This window comes from Triplophysa dalaica, chromosome 13 (assembly GCF_015846415.1).
Source record: "Triplophysa dalaica isolate WHDGS20190420 chromosome 13, ASM1584641v1, whole genome shotgun sequence".
Lineage (NCBI taxonomy): Eukaryota > Metazoa > Chordata > Actinopteri > Cypriniformes > Nemacheilidae > Triplophysa > Triplophysa dalaica.
The window spans coordinates 4,522,739-4,532,034 of NC_079554.1; positions in this window are offsets into that span (position 1 = coordinate 4,522,739).

The window sequence follows — 9,296 nt, forward strand, 5'->3', positions numbered from 1 at the left end:
TGCATTTTATGTCCCTGTGTGGAACAAACCCATTTTGTGTTCTTGATGCCAAGAAACGCCATTTAATATCTCCATAGAAACCAGTCCTGGTTGAAGTTTCAGTATGGCAAATTAATATGGTGGAGTTTGTTTTTGCATGTGAGCAGAAGATTTGTTTCTTGAACAGTGTCCCAAATAAGTTGTGGTGATGTAGGTGCAGTTATTTTTTTAATACTTTCTGATCCCAACTGATTTTTGCAATTCTCCATCTGTGAACCTTGAAGAGTGTTTGGCAACTCAAATTATTCTCCTCACTTTGCATTAAGAAAATAGACACACATTCTCTTTCAGGCAGATTTATGCAACATTTAAACTCCATTCAATTCAAACTTGATTGTTGCACCTGATGCGAGACTGGTGCAATGCGCAGCTGATACTCATCATTCCCTCAAGGCTCTCGTCCCGCCTTTCTCGTTACACTGACATATTTAAATCATGATCTTAAATACAAATGTAGTTAGATTAAAATTAAATATCTTAAACATAATTGTTGCCATATTTAAATTAAGATCAAATATATGCTAAAATACAAATTAAACAAGTGAAGTTCATTTGCAAAAACAAATAACAAGTGGAGTTTGATTTATATTAAGTGATATTAACTCTAAAGCCAGCAAACAAACAGAATTAAAACATGATTTTTTAAATATAAAAAGGAGTTGTCAGTTTTCGCAAATAAACTATATGTTCATGTAAAGTATATGTTCAGCTAATTATCAGCATTTTGCCTGTCTGCATCTCAGAAACAGTTAGAAGATATAAGTTGTTGTAGCAATGTTCCAAGTATGGAAGAAGGCAGGAACCGGCGAACATTAAACAACTTGTAACAAAATTAACAAGAACCCTAACGGCAGCAGGCTCCGGCACAACGGTGACGACTCGATAACGATAAAGCATAACATTAAATCCAAACCTGGTTCTCTCTTGTCCTTCACTGCTGTCGCTCATCCTTTTATGCTTCCGAGCCACATTTTACATTCCATTAACTCACGGCCCTCATCCTGCACTGCTTGTCACATACCCCCCTTGCTCCACTCCCCATCCCCCCCACCCCCGGTGGCCCGTCTTGGTGACCGCAGCGACTGGGGGTAAGGACAGACAAGAGAAAAGGAGACGAAAGCACCAGGAGCGATATTGACAAGACACTGCCGGTTGGTCTCAGTCAGCCGAGAAGCTCTTCCTATCGGTGCCATGCGATGGTACTGGACGCTCGGTGGACGGCTCGATCCTCCTCCACCCCCTGGCGGCCAGCGATGGCTCCTCTGGCTGAGGGCAGCGAGTCCTCCGTTTTCTGCTCCTTCACGGCGGACGGCAGCAGGCTCCATCCCAAAAGCGACGACTCCTCCACTCCCTCCTTGACAGAAGCCACCCCACCTCTGCCCAGGAGCATGGAAGTGAGCTCTCCGTTGCATCCGATGTATACTTGCTCAAGCACCATCGCCTCGAGCAGCCACTCACGGTTGTCTTCACTCTTCCGTGCTGCCCGACCTCTTCAGCACCGCGATTACCCTCGGGAGCGAGGGCTCTCCGACAGCATGTCCCTCCTTCCTCCCGGGTTTTGACACCAATGTAGCATTTTTCCAAGTAAGGAAGAAGGAGGCGGGAACAGGCAAACATTAAACCAAACTTTTAAATAAAATAAGCAAACATTATAAAACATAACATAAAATCCAGACCTGGTTATCTCCTGTCCTTCACTGCTGTTGCTCCTCCTTTTATGCTTCCATAGCTCTTGATCTGCTAAGAAAACGTAAATATCAATGGGTATATTATACTTGAGAATTTTTTTTTAATAAAAGATCAAATTTAGAAACATCAGCTCATATTTCCTTTGCTCATATTTACTGAGAGGGTTCATATTTTTGTCCCAAACTGTACACACAGTTGTGCTCAAAATGATCCATACCCTTAGTAAATATGATCACTGACAGCTGTGAATTAGTTAATCTTTTTTATATTTTATTTCAAAATCAAACTTTTCCTTGGAGCACAATCATTTTGTTCTGAGGAAAATAACATTATGAAATAAATATTTTTCTCTAATTCTAGTTTTCACTTGTGTAAATCAATCTGATGAGACTTACAGATCATTTTTATAGAGGACAAACATTGTCTACACCAGATCCGAGAGGCGTGACACTACAAAAGACAATAGAACTTATTAAAGACAAGTCATTTTTCTCATCATCACATCATTCTGCATCCATTGTGTACAGGTTAACTGATAATAATAGGTTCTATTGTCCTTTGTCATGTCCGGTACAGACACAATGAAAGTTCTTTACCAGTGCGTTGTCATCAAAGTGTCGTGACAGAAACAACAGTGTGGCTTGCTAGACGGTTCAATGATAACTGCAGTTTTTCATGAGACTGTTTTGCCATGGGGTGTGTTTGGCATGTGGCGCTGCACAGATTAATCTGCGACAGGTGTATAAAAAGTCATTTTTCTTTTGTCATTTTAATTCAAAAAGCACTCAAAAAGGCAAACTTTCTTGTATTCTAGATTCAATACAATCAAAGTTAAATATTTCAAGTTTGTTTTTGTTGCTTTAATTCTGATGGCTACGACCTGTTAAAAAAAATCAGGTTTAAAAAAAATCTAAGATGAATAACAAATACAGAAATGTAAGATTTCCAAAGTATGTTAAATGATGCACTCATGCTCGGTTAGGGCTCCTTTTGAATGAATTACTCCTTCAAATGACACAGCACGTACATTTGACGAAAGCAGCATTTTTCGTTTTATTCCAATAGGATACTGTCTCCTCTTTGCTGGAGCTTTCGTCACTGTCATTTGCCGGAAAACAAGCAGCCAAGGGATAACGTAAGTTAGACATTATCATTAATTGCGTATTCAATATGTATATTTCTCTTAAACGAACGCATCGATTCCTTTCAGAAGACCTTTGTTAAGACCACTCAGCAACACAGTTGTTTGATCGATGGATGCACTTTTTGAAGCTTAAAAAAAGTCCCCTAATCGCTCCCATTATTCAGCTTGGAAGAAAAAGCATACGTGGTATTATAACTGAATTATATTTCAAGAAGGAATTCAGTTAGGATGCCTTGAGGGTGAGTAAAACATGGGGAAATTTTGTTTCTTGTATGAAGTATCCCTTTAAAGCACAAAGTACAGAACTAAATCACAATTCTTTAAAAGAAAAATATATTGAAACAGAATTGAACATGCTGCAATGAATCTTGGGAGCTTTCAACCTCTTGCAATAGTGTTTGTTCAGAATACACCGTTTTACATGTTGGGCACACTTTCGGACAAATTTTGGCCAAAACAGGGCTATAGGTGTCTCTGGAACGGTGCTACAATGGTTCAAGTCTTACCTCTCAGTAGGTCATTTAGAGTATCCTGGAGAGGTGAGCTCTCTGTGGCCCAACATCTCAATAAAGGGTTGCTCAGGGAAGAGTCCTGCACTCGGGCGGTCACCAGTGAGTACATGTCGCGTGAACTGCTATTGGATGAAACGGGTGGAATAATTATTCATGTAACATTTGCGGGTCCAAACAACCACAAACCACCACTGGTTCCTCACCCCCATAACTTCACTCACTATTATAGACTTATATACCCGCTTTATCCCTGTGGTCTGCAAAGAACAACATCTTGTGGTGCCATCCCAAAAAGGTAAAAATCACTCTCACGTACCTTCTGTGTTCTGTGGATCGGTTCCACGATTGTGGAATGATCTGCCTGTTGCTACAAGACCAGCAGATTCTGTAGCCATCTTTAAGAATCGTCCAAAAAAGCATCTCTTCTGTTAACATCTGCCCATTAGTACAGACTTCTTTTTCTATCCTTGCAAAATGGTACTTGGCTTCATAAACTGTGATAGGCTAACTGAGACCAGTTTTATTGCACTTATGCATTGTTGTCCATATGTTGCTCTAATTGCTTTATTGTTTAACTCCTTTGTAAATCACTTTGGATAAAAGGGTCTGCTAAATGTAAATGTAGATTAAGTACAGTCTGAACTATTACCCTGGCTAATATCCAAACTTCCACATACATTTTTGACTATAACTTTTGAACCGTACATTTTAGAAACAAATGTAACTGTTCTATTTGAAGTAATTTTCTGTCATGTTCAATCGGTTCTCATGTAGCACATCAACAAATTTGACAGCAAGTACCCCAAAATGGATTTGATGTATCTTCCCCAAACGTTTATGTATTGACACTGTTTTGGCACAGCACCACCTAGTGGTCCAGAGATATTAAAAGCTATTTTAACATTGAACACTTTGATCTAAATCATGAGAGTGGTCTCATTTGATTCATGCCGGGTCGATAGATACTTAATGGTCTTCGGTCTGCCATTGAAGGCATTGCCCATTTTGAATTTTGTTGCAACATGCAGTATTTTATGAGTCCAATGTCAAATTGCTAAAAAACTTGGTATGGTTCATCAAAGTCAAGTTCTGAAGGGTCTGTTACAAACTTGCCATACTTCCTGTCCGCCATTTTGAATTATGTACAAAGCATACTTTTTCCAACTCCTCATACAAAATGTATCATATTTGCATGAAATTTGAAATGTAGCATCTGGAGAAAAGTTGTGAATAATTTTTGTATGCGGTGTCAACGATTTCTAAGGTAAGTACGCCAAAGGGTCTTGATCCTGTATCTTTGCGATACTTTTATGTATTAAGACTAAACTTGGTATGTGTCAACACTGGCACATTTTGTCTGCCTCAGTTATATGTCATTTTATTCTGTTCTTAGTGCCTTTCCTTTGTTTTCGAAAATATTTACCTTTGGGCCATTTTTGGGCTTGACCCTGTAATTGCTGCTTGAATCTATATTATTTGCAGTATATTTTTTATTTAAAGCAGTTGTTTGTTGTAATTGTTTGGTTTCCTTTAGATTTTTTGACTTTCATATTTAAATATTCATTTTCTTGCACCCTATTTCCATAGTCATTTCACACATTTACTCAAGAAACTCCGCCAAGGCCGGTCCCAAGCCCGGCTGAAAAAAGGAGGAGGGTTGGGCGTAGGGTTAGCAACCCCACCCCGTAAAAAAATGTATGCTACAGAATCATCAATGATCAATCAACAGCAAAAAGACCTAGAAGAGGTAGGAGCTTCACTCCGAAGCCTTATGATGTTTCAAAATGAAAGCCACAATACACAGATGTGCAAACAATGGGTCTCATTCACTAATAATTGCGTGGATGTATCGTATTTATATGGACATTTGAACTTCTCACAAAAACTTTCCGCCTAATTCACAACACGTGCATACGCACATGAATTTGTTCTTAACCTTGTCCTAATGTTATTGAATTTGGAGTTCTATATGAGCGGCCAACACGAGTTTAGTCAATTGCATAAAACACACCCAGTCCATCTCCATATTAGGGCATAAGATTTCCTTTACCACCTGTCTTCTCTTAAATCAAAGAGACTCCAGGTAACCCCATATGATGATTTCTACAGATGTGCACTCGCAAGTAATACCAAGTGCGGCAGTCCTCAAAATCAGTTCATACACAATAAAACATCTTTTATACAGACATGAAGTTTACACAGTTCTCGTTAGCCGGCTGTTAAAGCGCTGTTATTCAGAAAAAGCTTGCAGCTCAAGATAGTCTAACGCAGCTTTTCTGACTCTTTCACTGTATATGATGAAACAATTTTAAAATTTAATATACATCTAAGCGTAATTAAATATGTATATATATACATATATTAGTGCTGTCACGAATAATTGCACATAAAATGAATGTTTTTAAATATTATTTAACATTCTTATAATTTCTCCAGATTAATGTAGAAACAACATCTTTAACAACATCATTTTATGAATGGAAGCCAACATTCTGATATAAGTACTGGAACTGATGTCTCCATTAAACTGATTTTTTTTCTATACTTTGAAAATATTTATAGCCGTTCAGCATTGAAGTACAGTACAGACAAAGAATGACAAAACAAACGTATGCTGTGTAAATTGTGTTAAATGTTTTAATCTGAAATCTAAAATTATTGCATGCGTTAACATTGACAGCCCTAATAAATATATATATATTTAAAGTATATAACTATCAACCTAAGATGAAACATACATTTTGGAGAGAGAGAGACTGTTCCTATATTATGTCTTATATTTAGAATAAATGTGAGTACAAAGGTTTTAGTGAATCAGTTACCTGTAGTTGCCTGTAATGTATATTGAAACGCACAGAAGGCACTTGGAGTTTACACGTGTTTATTCTAGCTAAGCAATGGAGGAGGGACAATAGTTGCTGATGTTAGAACATACTGTAATGCTATATATTCTATATGTCAGAAAGGAATATAACCCCTTTGTCTGATCTTGTAAATAATAGCTCTTCTGGTGCTGTTTACTGAAGTAAAGTAATTTGATGATGGTGATAGAGAAATTTATTTGGATTTCTAAATATCACATATCAAAAGTATTTTTAAGATCAATTTATTGTTACGCACACAATATTCCAGCAACTTGACATCCTGTTCATTACCAAAATAAAATGGTTATTGCCATTATTATTATTATACGTGTTTATAATGAAATATATGGATGCAACAGGTCAGCACAAACGTTTTCCATTAGCGCTTGAGGAGCGGGATCTGCCAAATTCGGTAGCGGATCTGATTTCGGAGGTGTTGGATCGGCATGGCCTTTTTTTCTGGCTCAAATTAAGCCCTGCCCAGTTAACACAGGTACGTCTGTAAGCTGTCTACTAAAGATCTGTGGTTTCATTTATAAAACTTTGTGTAGATTTCATCCTTGAAGTGGGCACACACACAATAGGAAGTTTTCCTGGAATGCGCAAACCTTCCACAGTTCACCAAATTGCCTTCTGTGTCACCAATTTCCCTTGTTCACTTATATATTTTATTATTGCGTTGTAGCATCACTAAACTCTGATCTCTCACAGTGAGCTGTGGGTAATATAAGATGTGTTAATGGATCTACACTTCGAATTTTCACTGAAAATAGTAGATCATCCGGGTACTCAGAATACTCATTTCAACATACTATTAGTTGGGACATACTAATTCTAATCTCAAATACTATTTTGAACAGTAGGTGCAAATTGGGATACAGGTTTTTTATGCTGTATGTATGTTACACATTTCCACTGGTTTTGAATAAACACTTTCTTGGATGTAATCTGCGAGTACGGATTCTTCACCTTGACCCTAAATTGGGCACATTAGGACAGGCTCCACTAAGGAGTATTGAGGAACTTTCACACAACTTTCACAGAAGGGTTACAAGCAGCCATTTATGCTCGGGTATATCCACCATACAATGTTATAAATCAAGGAGATGTTCTTGGGCAATAGCCAGTTTCCTTCACCCTGGTTTTATGCACATTTTGAAGTTTTGCATCAGACACGAGTAATGGGAACACCACATTTCAAATTAAAAAGCGGTAATTTGCAAAAGAGTTTACGCTCACTTGAGGTGTTTTTTTGTTGCTGCGAAAAACAGTTCATACGAATAATGGGAGATGGAAACGCATTTGCCGAATAAATTCTTACCTAGCGACAAATTAAACTCACGAAACTAAGAGGTGGTTACCATTGATGGTGTCTTTCTTGTTTCCAGATCTTTTTAATTTACTGTTGGTTACTAGGATACAAATACCACAGTGATCCACTCAAGAAAATTGATGGAACTAGGATGTCACAATTCTCAATATAATATTGAACTGTTCACTTCGACCTCCACGGTTCAATACGTGTATGTGAATTTCTGTGCGTTTTATTACTCTGATTTATTATGGAATGGCTTTGTCCGTGTTTGTATGTTTGTGGGCTGAGATAGATAAATGCCTCCCCACGTGTAAATATCTATTAAAAATGCGCAACAGTTAGGTATGCTTGCGATTCTGGTGACATATTTGAGACAAACAGACGTGGCCTGTTCAGCGGATACAGCACAACCTAGCGGCTTTATTTTATGCCCATTGTACTAGAGTAATAATCCACAAATTTAGCAAATCAAGAATGTGTATCATCAACTTGACACTTCAACTCACCCAGATGCTGATCAAATCTAGCACTTCACTGTCCCTCCACTGACCAAACTCACTGCTCTCCTACATGTTGTTACGATTTAACAAACGACACGGTAGGTCGCACAGGCCCAGAATTACGATGTGGGTTGATGTCAAGAGAAATATGACCATAGGCTCAGACCAATACACCCCCAACCAAGAGCAAAGACGGACTATTTGTCTTATTAATGCTGAAGTTACAATATTTGGTATTAAATGCTAAAACTTAAATCACATGTCAGCAGTTTGAGTGCAGCTATGACACATCAGAGGGGATCTGGCCCTCCCGGCTGAGCCTGGTTCAATCATGGGAGTTTGGGTTCCTCGCCACAGCAGGGCAGTGTTGGCCTGCTCACCGGGAGACTGCATTTATTTATTTATTTAGAAATTAGATATCATTTATGCTTTGAAACAATACTCATTGTGAAAAGCGCCATATAAATAATCTTGAATTGAATTGAATGTAGAATGACATAAATGTCGCATGAATTCCTCTGATATGACCGTTCAGACTGAGGTCGCATTGCGAAACATCAGACCAGTATCTGATTTGCACCACATGTCGAAGTGGCTCAGATCAGATTTTAAAAGTCTGTCCTGGTCACACTGACGTGCAGTAAACAGATCTGGGTCACATAATGTCGAATTTTGATGGCAGTGTGAACGTAGTCTTAGAATTAAGAAACTGATGTTTTGTTCAGATTATTGATCTGCTGAATTTCAAATGCTGCCATAAATCCAGGCTCCGTTCTTCTCTCTGTTTCAACTTCAACCTCTTATAATGCTAAACTGTCTGTCTGTGTGTGTATGTTAGATTAGTAGATTAGTATGTGTCTAGTCCATTCAATAAAGTCTTGTTTTATGTCACACGTTGTTTGTAGTTCATGCTCATAATCTGGAGTCTATCCGGAGTATATCATGTATATTCTTCCTACCTGCTCGTACTGTTAAATAGAAAGTTCTAAAGAATATAACACTTCTGCCATAGCCATTCATTCAGCTTGTTTTCTCAAAATCATTTATTTTATTTATTTATTGGTTTTTCTCCAACTAGGTGTTGACGGAATGCAAACAATTACTATGTACACAAGTCATTATATATACATATAATAAAATATTTCCAATTAATGTAATTTTATTGAATAAATGTACTAAAATCTGTATTTTTCATCTTTAGATTGACTACTTTGGGACATAAAGCCTATTTAA